The sequence below is a fragment of the Mus caroli genome, chromosome 8, assembly GCF_900094665.2.
Source record: "Mus caroli chromosome 8, CAROLI_EIJ_v1.1, whole genome shotgun sequence".
Classification (NCBI taxonomy): domain Eukaryota; kingdom Metazoa; phylum Chordata; class Mammalia; order Rodentia; family Muridae; genus Mus; species Mus caroli.
In genome coordinates this window covers 35,092,112-35,108,669 of record NC_034577.1, presented here as the reverse complement: position 1 = coordinate 35,108,669, position 16,558 = coordinate 35,092,112, and the positions used below count along the sequence as shown (strand labels likewise).

The window sequence follows — 16,558 nt, the reverse complement described above, 5'->3', positions numbered from 1 at the left end:
AAAAAAAAAAAAAAAGAACTTCAAGGGATTCTACTCCTGGAGTTTCCCCCTAGAGAATTAACCCTGGGCTCCTCTCCCCCTTCTGATGTAATGTTACCCTGGGGAAGCAGGCTCAAGCCTTACTGCAGATGTCAATGCTAGGGAAAGGAATTGGCAGTTTCACCATTGTCAACAGGATCACAGCACATGTGCTAGACTTTGAGGGTGGAAGTCTTTTTACTTAAATGAACTAGAGAAGAAACAAAGTTAAAAGCAACTATTTAACATTTTTGATTCCCCCTGGTTAGAGGACAAGCAATATGATCATTTATCTCATTAATAGAAAAACATAGTTTTTTTAAAAAAAAAGAAAGAAAAGATGTATTTATTTATTTATTTAATGTATGTGAGTTCACAGTTGCCTGTCTTCAGATACACCAGAAGAGGGCATCAGATCCCATTACAGATGGTTGTGAGCCACCATGTGGTTGCTGGGAATTGAACTCAGGACCTCTGGAAAAACAGTCAGTGCTCCTTACCAGTAAGCCATCTCACCAGCCCAACATATTCATTCTTTATGGCAGATGTCAAGTGGGGGAAGCATCTTTAAAATGTCTACTATTAACATGGATCAAAATGTAAAACATGTGAAATTATATTAAATAAAAACTTTCTCTTCAAAATTGACCCTTTGGTGTCTGGACTCCATTTTCAAAACACAACCAGCTATATCAATTTCTTGAAGTTTATTTGGGGAGTTTACTTTGGAAGTGTATATTTACATATTATTTTGTTTATAGGAATAAAATACTATACAATATAAGTATATGGATTTTTCTCTGCCTAATAGAAATGGCAGCATGCTAGAAGATAATTGTTTTGCATTTAAAAATATGCACACAATGTACCTTAGATTATTTAATAATAATAAAAGATCTGTGTCATTCTTTTTCAATTCTTCATAGGATTTGTTTTATGATTATGCCATAACTTTTTAAAAACAAACTCCTTATAATGAGGTCTTCATTAATCAGTATGTGTTTCTCAATATGCTATTATTAGACACAAGGCTGAAATAAACAAGGTTTTATACACATGGAAGTTCTGAAGTGTAATATAAGATAAACTCTCATTGAGGGACTTTTAGTGAAAATAATCTGTGCATCTTTAATTCAGTTAGGATTTTGAATTTCCCTCTATGGAAGTCGCTATAAGTTACATTTACATCTGCAGTCTGACTGCCTCTCTTCAGATATACCAACACCCGGTGGCTATCGCATGTTCTAATCTTTGACACTCTGCCAAGTGAAACAGCGATTTTTAAATACAGTCTTCAATTTTCATTTTTCCTCCCAGAGGATAAAACACGCTAACTTTTCTTTAGGACAGAACACCACGAAGTTATGCAGAATTGTCTTCTTATCCTTGATCCTGGACTCTGGAGCGGGTCAGCATTCAAGTTCAGAGGTCAGGAACATGGCTACATGCCCAGAACCAAGAGGGATAGAGAAGCCAACAGGCCTTAGTTCACGACTATTTGGCTGGACCGAGTCTCTGATGATGCCCCCAGATCACTTCGGATTATGGGAATGCAATGAGAAGCTAAGGTTCTGATTTCCACACCTTCAAAAAAGTGACAGTCACATCTGCACTGTGACTGCCTCTAAACTGTGACGTATCTCCAATTACTTCAGTGAGTGGTTGTTTTTTTTTTAAATTTTGTTTTCTTTTTTTCAATTTATCTTACAGAAATAAAAAGTAAAACTGATTCCATATTCATAGATAGAACTAAGTCCCACAATGGAATGCAGTGGTGGTGGAAATCTGGGTGTGTGTGGATTATATTGGGCCAAATCATCGGGGGCACGTGGCTTATAAAGGCTTAAATAATATGTTTAACACAAGGAGGATTTTCCTTAGGGAGAAGGCATGTTGCTAATTAGCATAATTATCTCATGACTTGCCAGAAAAAACATCCAGGCCTTTTTTTTTTTTTTTTTTGGTTTTGTTTTGTTGGGTGCCTTTTGCTCAAGGGAGAATTGTCCAATGGTTTTTAATGCTGTGCCACTTTAAAACTAGTCACATGATTTTTTTCCTAACGTCAGACAGAGTTGATATTACGACAGGGATTTCAAAGATAAGCAAGAGGTGTTATCTACGGAATATGGAGGGAAAAAAGGGGGGAGTCGGGCCTGCTTCGCTGGGTTTGTGCCTGCCTTGGCTGCCCTCACAGTGTGACCATGTGCAAGTCACTTGGCTTTTCTGAGCTTCGATTTCCTCACTCAAATAATAGAGATAATAATCTAACCTATTTACAGCAGGGTCTACTTGTGAGCGAAGAATGGATCATTGTTCACGTGAAAACACTTAAAGCTATAAACAGCAAAGCTATTAGATCATCCAGCATTCGTGGTATAGGCAACTTCTGAAATGCTGCTTCTGCCCTCCCACCCCCACCCCCGCCCCCCGCCGCTGCGCTCCAAGAAATGTACTGAAAATGCTTTTTCAGCAATCCCAGGCCACGTAGTTTTATATATGTATACAAACAAGCATACATTAAACTTAGAGTTCTGGGTTGTCTGACATGTTCAGGAATGTTTTTATCTGTTATAAGCAGGCTATCAATCTTTAGGGGAAAAAAAACCTTATATTAAAATATGCTTAGTGGAGGCTGAAATTTCCTCAGTTTGATTCAAGAACAAGGACTTTGGTTTTCAAGTGGCCAGACCTAGCTCCTCTTCCTAGCTTCTCCCACTACCCCCAACCCCACCCCCATCTGAACTTCTAACAGTCGGAGTGCTGGTTTCTTTAATCTTTAATAGATGCTCGCTAGTAATCTGCTCGGAAGTCTGAAGACAATATAGGGCGCAGGTGGGACTCACCGAGAACAATCAGTGCTGCTTCCTTATAAACCCTTCCGCTGATAAGTCTGCAACTTTCCCACCTCCCAACCCCAAAGCCCTTCGTGGGACAGGGAACTCTGGCTGCGAGGGGACCCAATACTCCCTCTGGCTAGCCTGTCCGACGGTCCTCGGGCCCCAAAGTTGGGCTTGGCAGAGCTTAGCTTTCCCACCGGGACGTGAATGGTTTGGGGTCGCGCGGGACAGCCAGCCAGGCGCGCAGTCAGCAGCGGTGGCTTTGCGACACACGTGGCAACAGGTGCAGCGCGATCCAGGACGTACGCCCGAGGCTTGTGGCATATGTTGACGTTTAGCCAGGGAGCCCGAGCCGGCTGGCGACCGTAGTGGAGCTCCGCGGGAGTCATCGTGCCTCAAGGAACCCCTGCTCGTCTCTCAGGTTAGTTTTTTGGGGGCGCTGCCCCTTCTGCCCCCCACCTGGCCTTTGTCTGGGCTCTAGGAGCCGCCGCGGGCGAGGGGCGAGGCCACCCAGCCCAGGATTCTCCGCCTTCGCTCCTCCCCCTGGCGGCCCGGGGCGGGGAGGCTGGGACGCCCGGGCTCCGGGTTCCCGGTTCCCGCCTGGCCGCCGGGGTGCTGGTGCGGGTTGGGGTCGAGCTGCAAGCCCCAGGTACAGACGTCTCCAAGGCGGGACCCGCCGAGGGTGCAGAACGCCGTGGCTCCCCCAGGGCTGGCTCCCCGGCTCTGCGGGCAAGCGCGGAGTGGATCCCATTCTGTCGCCCATCCCGGCCGCGGTGGGGACCTCCGGAGAACGAGGAGCTGGGGCGCGGCGACTGCAACGCACTCACGGTGACCGGACTGGCTTTCCGGGGAGGGGGGCGGGTGTCCTAGTGGGTTTCAAAGTAGGAGGAGTGGGGAGGCTGAGCTCACGTGGGGCCCGCGGGGCTCCTGCAGGACAGTGGGCTGCAGTTGCTGTCACCTTGAAAGTGACCGAGGCGGTGGGTTTACTGTGGATAAAGGACAACTGTCAAGTTTGCATCCTCAGTGGAAAGCCGCCCACCAAGCGCTGGACTCTGGCTCTGGCAGCCTCAGGCTTCCGGCTGGGCGACTTGCCGGGGCCCATTCCCACTTGAGCAGTCAGGGCAGAAAATATGGGAGAAAGGGAATTTACTGCAGTTCCCCAGGTCCTCATGCGGGTTTTACTCCCTGCAGCCTGCGGGTTCTTACAAACTCTAAGGGAAAGCCCACGTTGAGGGTCGCCGTATTGATTACTCAATAGTGGACTTAGCTCGAATTTCCGCGAAGTCTCCCCCCCCCCGCCCCCCCACTAGGGTGATCTCTTCACTTTTCACTTGTAAAAGTGACAAATTGAATTGTAAACATAGCTTGCATACTGGCATTCGCTTTGCAAAATGCTACTTTTAAATTGTCTTGTGTTCTACCAGAGGAAATCCAGTGTATTTTGTTTGTCTTAAAACCAGAGTCTTAGGCAAAACAGGAGGAAAGAGAGCTTTCATGTTCTGCCAGGTGATTGGAGTTCAATCAAGGTATCAAATCACAGCGCGGTGGGGGTGGGAGTGGATTCCGGGGATCAGGAGACAACTTGTGGGAGGGCAAAAAAGAGGTGGGGTCGGGCCCTGCTAAACATATGACCTCTGTAAGGAATGTTTTACAAATAGGTTATCAGTTTAAATAGTTCATCCCGGTTCTCTCCAGCAATCCCTTTAGGGCAATCTGTCCTCCGTTGTGTGGGTGTGTTTAAACTCCTTGTTTACCGATTTATTTGTCAAGAACTGTATCGATAAGAAAAGTTATGCAAGAAAACCTGTTCCTGCCCTTTTTTTTTTTTTTTTTTTTTTTTTTTTTTTTTTTTTTAAGGCATAGAATTTAGTTTAAAATACTTTTAAAATGTTGTATCGATCTTCACCTGTACCCTCTCCCCCCACTGCCCTGGCTCCCGTGACCCACCCCCTTGTTCAATGGATGGAGCGAAGAGTTTTGTATATACCAAACCCCTGATTATCATTGATAGCTGCCCCAACCCCTCACCTGTTCCTTTTAAAAACTAGATTTATGTGGGAAGCAAATTGTGTTTGGGAGAGGTCTGTACCTTTTAATTAGCCGTTAGGAATTCAAGGATAATTTTTGTAGGGTTTAACTAGGATTGTGAAATTCTGGATACATTTCTTGTAGACTTTTTGGAAACTAGAGTTACAAGAATTAAGCTTTTAAGAAGCATGTTGATTAGTAACCCTGAGAGCTCTGATTTCAACCGGAATGGATCGCTGATGTATACAGTTTGATACATTCAGAAAAGTTAGAGTCAATCCCACCATTTCTCTCTTTTTTTCCTTTGAAAACTATTATGAAAATTCCCCCATTATATAAAGCCTTCAAAATCTTAATAAGTGTTACACATTATATTCTATACATGTGTCTATTTACTTAACCTTGTTTTACAAGCTGATCTTTTCATTTTCAGTTACTGTAGTTAAATATGCTATTGCAACACTTAATCTCTTTTAAAATTTTGTCTGCAAGGTAGGTTTCCTTAGGATAAAGTCCTTGGAAATCACAATTAGTGATGCAAAAGTTTCTTTTAAAAATATTGAACTTTGGTGGAATCCACTGTCTCCTGCGTGAGATACGTTTTGACCCAGAGCTCCGCCATTAAACTACCTCGTGTTTTTACATCAAAAAAAAAAAAAAAATTGAACTTTGGTCTCCAAAACTCTTTAGTCAAACTAAGCAGACCAGAACTGGGCTCTTGTGTTACATCTTTTTAACACAGGTAACTACTCCACCCTTAAAAGGAAGTAGTATTGCCAGCTTTACAGGTGAAGAGTGCAATCTTGGTATTTATGTCTCCATTTCTATGATTGCAAGTGTTATCAAGTACCCCACATGGGTTTCTAGTTTCTTTTCTTGTTTTCTTTTCATTTTGAGACAAGGTTTCTTTGTGTAGCCTTGACTGTCTTCAAATTTGTCCTGTAACCAGACTGGCCTTGAACTCAGAGATCTGCTTGCCTCTGCCTCCCAAGTGCTGGGATTAAAGGCATGTGCTACTACGTCGGGATAGTTTTCTTTTTATTTCAGTGTAGCATCATATTTTCCTCTTGGGAAATATGGCATTTTTCTACTTATAAAAACCTCCTTCAGGTCGTTGCGTTGGCATACATCTGTTCATACTGCAAATATTTTCCTCAATTTGTGTTTGCCCTGTAAACACATTTATAGATGTGTTGACTTCCAGAAGTATACTTCAGTGTTGTCAAACATGTTGGTTTTTCCCAAAATGGATTTTCAGTAGTTCTGAGTCACAGTTTAAGAGCCACATATGGCTGTCACTTCTGGAACTATGACTATAACTTCTATGTTCTGCAGTAGCTGCTGTTGTGCAATTTTTTTTTCTTTTGCACGTGTTAATGACAAATTGTGGAGAGTGGTTACATTAGGACAGTTTTAGGGCTGGAGAAATGGCACAGTCTCCTTCTTCCAGAAGATCTGGGTTTAGTTTCCAGCCCCCACATCAGGAAGCTCACAAATTGCCTGTAACTCCAGCTCCCTAGGGAACTAGTGTCCTCTTTGGGCCCTTTGTATGCACCTGCACTCAATCAGATCAGAACACTTAGGGAAACTGTATATAAATATTGGGTGAAGGTTTTCCTGATTCTTTGGGACCTGAGGAATCTTGAAACCATCTATTTAATCTTTAGGACATTTTTTCATATCTCTTTCTGTCCAGAAAGCTCTGCAATAAAACCTTGAGTTGAACCCATCCATAGAATGTGTCCATAAGCTTATCATGTCTTGCCTTGCCCTACCCTAAGGCTGAGATCAAGACAATCTTGAATCTAGGTGTTTGTAGTGCTTTAAACCTCTACCAGATGATTCCGTGTATGTATCTTTTCAGTGATAACACTCAACAACAGATCTGTGCTTCCTAGTATTCTGGGGGGAACCTTTTTAGCTCATTGGCTATCTTATCAGCATGGCTGTGTAGTCTGTGAGCTTTTGAATTCATTGATGAATATTTTAATGTGTTCTTTGCTACCAATAGAGCCAACAAAGTTCAGAGATGTCTTTGAAGAAACTTTTCAACTGGCATCACATTGTTTGGAATTTGTTTTATGTGTATGAATGTTTAGCTTGAATGTGTACCACATGCATGTCTGATGTTCATGGAGGTCAGAACGGGGTGTCATATCCCCGGAACTGGACTTACATGTGGTTGTGAGCCAGCATGTCGGTATTGGAAGCTGAGCCAAGGTCCTCTGTAAGAACCACTGTTAACCACTGACTCTTCTCTCTAACTCCTTACCTGGCATTTTTATGGTATCCAAAGAGGTAACATTGTGTGTATGATCCAAAATCAAGTAGTAGCAATTGGCTTGGAAAGAGACAGCATTCTCCTCGTTATCCGGTAGCTGTGTGGCAGTGGACCATGTGTGGTTGGTTAGAGCATGACTACATAGCCAGGTCTCAGGATGTATGCCTGCAGTTGTAGCACTGGGGAGGTAGATGCAATAAGATCAAGACAAGTGTTGGCTACAGCATAAAATATGGCTAGCTGGGTTTCCATGAGTCTCTGTCTCAAAAAGTAAATTGTCAAAGTCTACAGAGAGCTGCAACTTTCACATCTGGTGGGACTGTTCAGAGAACATACCTTTAAAGATTTCTCTGTAACAGCTCAAATGGTTAGAGTTTCAGATGGCCAGCAAATGTTAATTTATTTGGACTTTCTTGTCTCTTGACCAACTTTGGCCTTCACCTCACAGAGAACCTACAGATTCTGCCTCCACACTGCTGAGATTAAAGCCAGGTGTCTGAAATCTTGTACTTAGCCAAGAAACTTGGGTGCTATACAATCAAAACAACAAAATCTGAGAAAAATTTAAATCCCTGGGATTGAAAGTCTTTGGAATTTGCGGCTCTGGGGATTATAAAGTCTATCTCTCTTATAGTCCATTTGCAATTTTTGCCATATTTTTTTTTCCATTTTTTGAGGCAGGGTTTCTATAGACCAGAAATCTTCAAGACTCTGCCTCCTAAGTGTTGGGATCAAAGGTATGTGCTACCATCACCTGGCCCAGATTATTTTTAATATTCATTATTGTAGTTTAGTTTAATACTGAATTACTGATACATGTTTTCTTGATGTCCAAATCTATAGTTGATAAGTTTATCAAATTTCTAAAACTATTAATAGATTAAGTTATGTTTTTGAAGGGGACAAACAAAAAACAACATCAACAACAACAAAAACCTTTGAAGGCTTGAGATAGCTCTGCTCTGGGATCTTGACTCTACCCTGGGTCTCTGAAGACCTTGAGCAAGTTTATCTTCAGCCCCCCTTCTTGCATACTGTCCTTAGGCCCTAGGGGTGTGCCACCAAGCTGAGAGTTAAGAATGGCTGTTCAGGGTTTATGTTTGGGCATCCAAAAATGTCTCCATAAAAGGAGATGACACTCAACAGACAGACAGACAATATACAGACATACAGATAGAGCAAGCACTAGTGTCAGGATGTGTTGTTGTCCTCTGAAGAAAAGGAGAGGATCTGGGAAATGGCTAAGCTAGCCTGAAGTCTTGTTTTATAAAAGCCTGCTTGACAAGCGTGCAGACTTTGGGTGCAGTCTCTATCCTTTGCTTAGGATGGTTTAGTATAATTAGGGATTGAATGTGACTTTCTTCTTTGAAATGTTTGTTTCCAAGCCAAATTTCCTAAAAGTTGATGGCAGTTACAGTTTTTGAAAAGACTTCAGTGTTTCTTGAAATCAGCTTCCCTTTCTTGTGGGCATTTTTCCCATGATGGTACAAAGTATCGCCTTAGCTTGTTCACTTGGTCCAAGATAAAGAAAAAAAAAATGTGTATTTTGGGATGGCATATTTGGGGATTTTATCTTTACTTTGTAGGAAAATACAGCATTTCCTTTCCTAGACAGTGAGCTAATTTGCTCTAGACTGAGTCTAAAGGTGCTTCACCTAATAGCCTCCAGGGTCCATAAGTATAAACATACGGAACGTTAACACAATAAACTTTTTGTTTATTAAGGCCAATCATTTTACCTAGCATAAACTTAAAAACTATTTCGCTTTGAGGTTATGAAACTAAATATAATCTTAAAGTCATTTTAAGTTTCTCATAAGCTGCCATTGCTTGCTTAGATATGCCATTGTGTGTGTGTGTATGGGTGTGTGTGTGTAGACAGGGCAGGATGGTGAGCCTCAGTGAGCTGCTTTGGAAAAGATTTCTAGGCCACTGTATACATTAGTGTGCTTTTAATACAGGCTTGAACCTTGAAAAGAAATTGTGTTTTAAGCTTGATGCTGAACTTATTATACTCGAAGTATTAGTCTGAGAGCGGATTGGTCAGTTACCCTGATCTCCAGTGAAACCATGTTAGGAAATTTTGTGTACTAAATTGGCCTTGAGAAAGACTCCGGGGGGCAGGGAGAGTATCTATACTTTAACAAGAAGAGGACTAAGGGTAAAGATACATTCTTTTGTAAATAAGAATGTGTCTGCCAGTGATTGCTAAGTCTGGACTGGTGGGAGTTAGCTTATCTTCTATGCCTTTTGTACATTGCTTGCTAGCTTGGCAATATTTAACTTGGGTGTTATTTACACATTCACCAATTTGGAAGGGAAAATCAACATTTCTTCACTTTATTTCAGATAAGCAGTTCATAGGAGATGTTAAACAGTATTTGCTGTCACACAAGGGGTTAATTTTCATTTTGCTTATCTTGTACTATAAACAAATTGAGGTTTTAATTATTTTTATCTTAAGAATATGAGTGTTTGCCTGAATTTGCACAGAGGCCAAAGGATGGCGTCAGATCCCCAGGTACTAGAGTTACAGATGGTTGTAAGTCACCATATGGGTGTTGGGAATCAAACCCTGGTCCTTTGGAAGAACAACTAGTGCTCTTAATCCCTGAGCCATTGCTCTGGGCCCTTGTAAAAAATTTTTTGATGATTGTTAATGATTCATGGCATTACGTGGATACCCCTTGTCTATTTAAAACATAACTCAGCCAGCTTGGTGGAATAAAAATAGTCGCCAGTAGAGACCTAAGCAATCTAAGAGATATCATTCAAACATAGATGCCCCCTCCTGTCTCCCCCATCTCTGTGAAACTGATTGAGTTGTATTTACTAGAATAGTAGCTAAACTTGTACTATATATGTCTTACCTTTTATTATATAGTAGACTCCTACGTTGACATCATCTTATTCTTAGGCATGTTACATAGTTGAAATTTGTTTGCCTACCACTACTAACTTAATCCTGTAGATTCGAACTCGGGATTGCAGAAGGTCCAGCTTGCTGTTGAGTAACCAGGTTTGGAGACGTGAAAAAAGAATGGGTTAGAAAGGGCTGAGTCAGGATCTCTTGACTATGAAAACTGAGCTTGCTTTCATTAGATGCTCAGTCTATAGAGTCCACATGTAGAACCAAGCCATTTATATGTGTAGTTGGAATTATTTTTTTCCATGCTGTATTCTAGAGAAAAAGGCTCGAAGAAAATCCCTGCTGTTAAAATGTTGTATTTTGTTTTGACCCGTTTCAAGCCCTATTAGGGCTGTTGCCAGAACACTGCTAAGTAAAGGGACAGAGATTCAGAAGGAATTTGGCCTCAGTTCTCAGAGTGTGTTAGTATTTATGTTGCTACAAATACTCTCATTCTCATAAATTGTTTAACAAGTAATTTGTTATAGTCTCCACTATGTTGGAAACTATGTCTGTTGTCTTGAGCAAGGTTTGGTAAGAAATGTGGTATCTAAAGAATCTTTGCTGCGCTTAGTCACCCAGTTACTCAGGAGCCTGAGACACGAGGATTATAAATTCAAGGCCAGACTATGCAAGCGAGTGAGCCCCTGCCTTGGAAGTAAAAGGATAAAGGTGAGATGGGGTTATTATGTATGGCTCATGTGGTAGAGCAGTTGCCTAATAAGTCTGCAGATCCTGCATTCAATCCCAAGATCCCACCCCCCTGAAAATAGTTCCTTATTTTCTCTTATTTATTTTTTGAGACAAGAGTATCACTGTGTCAACTTGACTGGCCTGGAACTTGCTATGGAGACCAAGTTTGGCCTTGACCTCACAGAGAACCTTCTGATTCTGCCTCCACACTGCTGAGATTAAAGCCAGGTGCCACCACCTGCGGCACACATAGTTCTTAAAAAAAAAAAAAATTCCTTAGTTGCCAGTAGTTTTCCTCATTGGACATTTACTGGACACTGTGGCTACTCTTTCTTCTCTCCATAGTGTTCTACATTACCTTTGGTAAGTGTTTTGACAATAGAGTTGAAACCTTATAGTGCTGGGTGTATTTGGACTCTCTGGCCCTGATGCAACCTGGAATAATAAGTCGAGTTGGTGTGGGAATTTGTGGGTGCTTTCCCCAGTTCCTGATGCTAGAAGCCTTTAAGTCAGATGTTTATTTCCTTGGTATTTTTCTCCACTTTCTTCATCTACTTCTCTAGCCCTCCCCCACCCCCCCAAAAAGGATGCATTAGGTTGAGTCAAGTGTTGGAGAGCAGGAAGACGCAGAAATTCCTGTTAAAGTCCCTACGTAGTTATGAGGAGCCACTCTCGGAACATCTGGCACACCCACGTGCAAATACTTTTACAGAATTAATTCCACCTGTGATAATTTATTGTCTCCATGTGTGCAGACGGTCACAAGTTGACCATTTCTCTTGAATGGAGATTTGGACTTTTTCCCCCCCTCTTTAGAGAACTAGGTATTTACAATTTACAGAGGAATGCAGATGACTTTGCAGTCTGAGAATTCTCTCCCTCAGATTACACTTAAGGTTTGTGTGTAGTTTTTTTCATTCCTATGGAACATTCTGTAGCTCATTAGAGTCTCTCATTATTGAACCTGATTTAAAACTTTTTTTTTTGTTTTTTTGTTTTTGTTTGTTTTGTTTTTTGGTTTTTTGAGACAGGGTTTCTCTGTGTAGCCCTGGCTGTCCTGGAACTCACTTTGTAGACCAGGCTGGCCTCGAACTCAGAAATCTGCCTGCCTCTGCCTCCCAAGTGCTGGGATTAAAAGGCGTGTGCCACCACCGCCCGGCATGAAGCAGCTTCTTAGCCACTCTTTAGTGGCAAGTATTGCTTCTCTTTCTGTTCTTTATGAATTAGCAATAATGAAATAAGTTATTTCAGCTGTTAGGTTTTGCTATCTCAACATCAGCTATAAAACCTTGGAGAGACCTATTTTGTTATAGAGTTGGTAAAAAAAAAAAAAAAAATGTTATGGGAACCAGAACACTTGGAACGGGCACGTGTAATGGGAAACAAACGCTGACTGGTCAGATAAAGCTGGGTACATAGCTCTCATCCCCTGTGTTACCAGGGTGATTTTTGTAAGTTATCTGAGGGATCGTACATGTCTTTTGGGGTTATGCCATGACAGCACCAAGTATTTAGAGCGTGACCAATAGTGCTATTAAACCTACCCTAGTCTGTCTGAAATCTGCTGACTCATAGGTGGATGTGTAATCACCCTGACTAAGGTTTGGTGAAGGTGTTGCCTGGATCGGCTGATGCATTTGTGGGAATTAAACTCCAGGCACAAGAACCTGATACCTTTCTCCTTTTTCGAAAATAATTGGTTTACACGGAATATTTGACTTTTATTTATTCTTGGACTCCACTTTAATGACCTCTTGGTTTTCTTTTGAGTGGTGAACTTGGTGAACTCCTGGTGTTTTCTTACATTTGAGCTGAATCTTTTCAATCAAAGCAGATACTTCCTTCTTTCATATAGGCTGTAAAACCATGTTGTTCATTTGCTGTCTGTACATTCTAAAAGTACTTAAAATTGAGTCATCACTTTGAACTTATATGTGTTGACTTTAAAGTACTCAAGATCCATCATCTCATATTTAACCTTTAACTTAGTCCAAAATGTTCAGATTGAAGACTTTTTCTTTCTTCTTTTTTTTTATTTTAAGATTTATTTTGCACTCGGGAGGCAGAGGCAGGCAGATTTCTAAGTTCGAGGCCGGCCTGGTCTACAGAGGGAGTTCCAGGACAGCCAGGGCTACACAGAGAAACCCTGTTTCAAAAAAAACCAAAAAACAAAAAACAAAAGATTTATTTTTTATGTACACGAGTACACTGTAGCTGTCTTCAGACACACCAGAAGAGGGCATCAGATCAGATCCCATTACAAATGGTTGTGAGTCAACATGTGGTTGCTGGAAATTGAACTCAGGACATCTGGAAGAGCAGTCAATGCCTTTAACCTCTGAGCCATCTCTCCAGCCCCATATTGAAGACTTTAAGTTGCAAGTGCCACAATTTATGTACACATGTGCTAAAGTGAACGTTTTTGGGGACGCATGCTTTCCATCCATGCTGTTGGAAAACACCTTGTACCCAAAGCACATTAAGAACATTTTTACATTTAGCTAGCATATCAGCCCTGTGTGTTGGGTATATCCAGTCATGAGAGCTATTTTATATAGAAGGAAACTGGGGACCAAAACTTTTTGTCTTAAGGTGACAAAAAGTTTTTATCCTTCCTTCCACTACCATTCTATTGTAGTGGAATTCTGCTATTCCCAGTAATGAATTACTGGTGCTAGCACATTCGATATATTGGCATATAAGTGAGATCAAAGTTATAAGATTATGTGGACATGTGAAAGTTAGGCAGCGTAAGTTAACTCATCTTTAACTATTTTTCTATCCTTTAAGCACAGAATGTAAGAGGCAGGCGGATTTCTGAGTTTGAGGCTAGCCTGGTCTACAGAGTGAGTTCTAGGACAGCCAGAGCTACACAGAGAAACCCTGTCTTGAAAAAACAAAACAAAACAAAAATCAAACAAACAAACAAACAAACAAAAGCACAGAATGTAAAACAGAATGTTTAAGCGAGGTCCATGGGGCTATTTGTAGGGAGAGAGGCCTTCTGACAGCAGAAGGAAAGACTAACAAAAGAGAAAATCCTCTCCTTACTAAGGGCTCTGTGGGGTCCTAAGAAGATGATCATTATTCAGTACTTAGACACGAGAGAAGAAAGGGTCCAGTTTCAGAGATCAGCAATAGGGCAGATCAAGCAGCCTGTCACGCTGCCCTAGAAATCAGACCTCTTTTGTCCCTGACTTCTCTGTTGGGTGGATCCTATATCCTCTGACCGACCACCTTAAATATTCAAAAGATGACATAATTTGGGTAGAAATTTGCCCAACATTATGACAGATGGTAGAGAACAGCAGATTACAAACTCATTGTGTCAGAACTGGAGCTACACACACTTCAGAAGATTCACTACTCTTCCCACATGGGCGTCTGGAGAATGCGGGATTTGCTAATATCAGGATTAGAGATGTCAAGAACCGTAAAGTCAGCCAGTTAACTCATTCAGTGATTAATGAGAAGAACCCCATTAATAGGTTCAGAGGCACAAAGCCCAGAGTATACTGAGTGACAGACTTCATAGAGGTAAAGCTAGAAAAATTTAGATATAAATATTTACTGATATTTATAGATACCTTTTCAGGTTGGACTGAGCTTTCCCCACTAAACATAAAACTACATCCACGGTGACAAAGAAGCCCTTAAAGGACATACTGTCAAGGTATGGACTTCCTCAGATGATAGGGTCAGACAATGGACCAGTTTTTGTGTCCCATACAAGTCAGAGACTAGCCAATATTCTGGGGATTGATTAGAAACTTTATGGTGCATATAGACCCCAGAGTTCAGGACAGGAAGAGAGAATGAACAGAACCCTAATAAAGACCTAAGAGACTGGCAATGCCTGAGTTCACTCTCCTTCCCTTATCTCTCTACCAGGTATGAAATTCTTCTTACCAGATGGGACTCACCCCTTTTGAAATCATGTATGGGGTACCCCTTCCCCAACTGTTCTTAACATAGAGGTGTAGGTGTCATTGCTGAGTTCAAAGATCACCAGTTGCTATATGATGTCAAAGGTGTCCAATGGGCTCATAAGCATGTTTGGCCTAAACTTTGTGTTCTCTATAAAACAGGTTCCCTCTCCAGGCAGGGGTCATTAGAGCCTCATTAGAAAGATCCCTCCTTATCACCCTGGAGGTTGAAGGGATTACAACATGGAATCCCTGACCCGTTTGCAGTTGAAGACAACCCAGACCAGTGGGAGGGAACTCAGTCTCAGGACTCCCCTCCCACCCCCCATCTCCCACGGATGGGGTCCCTATCCAAGGCCCAGGAACAGCACAAGGACTGGACAATGAGAACCCTGATGATGGTCCAGTCCTTTCCGGTCACCAGTACCAGTCCTTTCCAGTCACCAGTACCAGTCCTTTCCAGTCCTTTCCAGTACCTCCAGGCCTGAGTTAGTTGAGTCATAAAGATGTAGACCTGTTACTGTTTTCATGAGATTGGGCCTTCTAGTTACCAGAGAAGGGTGGGAACGAGAGGCCAAGCCTACTCCATCTTGGGACCAGCCTCCATCTTCATAGAAAAAAAAAAGCCTTAGAACTTGACCAGCAGCAGAACCCAAGCTGCACCCACGTACCAGGAAGGAGAGAGTTACTCCCTAGCTACTTCCTAGCAACAGGTAGTCAAAGATTAGTCTGATGGTTTCAGATGTACTCTTTCAGTTTGTGATTGTATATGGTCTTGCTTCGGAGCACCCACCTGTCAGCTTACAATAGACATTCAGTTAGATGCTTGCCAGGATAGACCCCCTCCCCCACTCCCCCACTTACTTCCATTTCCTTTAAAACCTTGTCCTGCTGAGGATTTGAGGATGTTCCACCTTCCCTTCCTGTCCTTCTGTGTCAGGGTTGGATTGGAGGAGGTAATAAAAGAGGTACCCTAATGCTATTACATCGGAAACTGTTCCTTGGTGGTCTTTTGGGGTTCACAAATACTTCCTGACACAACACTGCTGGTTGCAGCTCATAACCATAGATTGCAGAGGCAGCTGGATCTCTGTGCAGTTGAGGCTAGCCTGGTCTACATAGTGAGTTCCAGGTCAGCTGGAGCTGCATAGTAAGACCCTGTCTTGAAACAAAACAAATTCACTTCTATTTTTATTACTTTCTTTTCTGTCTCCAGTGCTTGGGATAGGGCTCTGCTGTGTAGACTAGGGTCATCTGGAGCTCAGTGAGCCTTCTGATTCAGCCTTGTGTGTGTTGGGTGATATACTCCACTTCTATAACATTTGGTAGTTTTCAGATTGCTTTTTCAAAAAGACATAATACAGTTCCGTAAGAATGACCATCCGAATCCCTTAATTGTCTCCCATTTTGCAGATTAGCACTCCCAACATCTTGGATGTTAACTCAAGGCTAATAGGTAGACTTTCCTGGACTATGTTTTTCTATGAAACTCCCGAATCCTTTTATTTTTAGGCTGTGCAGAGGTAGGGGATGATTGCAACGAGGAGGCAATCCTGGGTGAAAATTTAACTAGGAGGTGAGGGCTCGTGCCATCTAGAAGTAGAAGAGGCTAATGTCCAAATAGGACCAGTTACATCTGAGCCTCAGGCATGTCTTCTGGCCATAAAGATGAACGGGTCTTTCAAGTTCCTGCTGAGGAATGTACAGTGTTAGGACTTTCAAAGTAGGCCCTTTATAGAGAGTGGCTCTAACTTTGGCTGCACTGTGAGTTAGCTGTGTGCCAACGTTGCCCTTGTGTTCAAGATGGTTTATGGCCAATGGAAAGTCTGACAGGTAATCATTTTCATGAAAAGGGTACAGGAAGTTG

General features: G+C 42.1%; 1 protein-coding gene across 4 annotated transcripts in view; it reads left to right on the top strand.

Annotated features, from left to right (window-relative positions):
• The first annotated feature begins 2,934 nt into the window (after positions 1-2,934).
• Mtus1 (microtubule associated scaffold protein 1) overlaps positions 2,935-16,558 on the top strand; it is a 143,338-nt gene continuing 129,714 nt past the window's right edge. The window contains exon 1 of one of the 4 annotated variants that reach the window (XM_029480460.1): positions 2,935-3,276. The gene's annotated coding sequence lies outside the window, so the exon portion shown is untranslated. Of the gene's footprint in view, positions 3,277-3,404; positions 3,684-16,558 lie in introns of those variants that run through there. The other 3 variants (XM_021170971.2, XM_021170973.2, XM_021170972.2) reach the window with 3 other exon arrangements.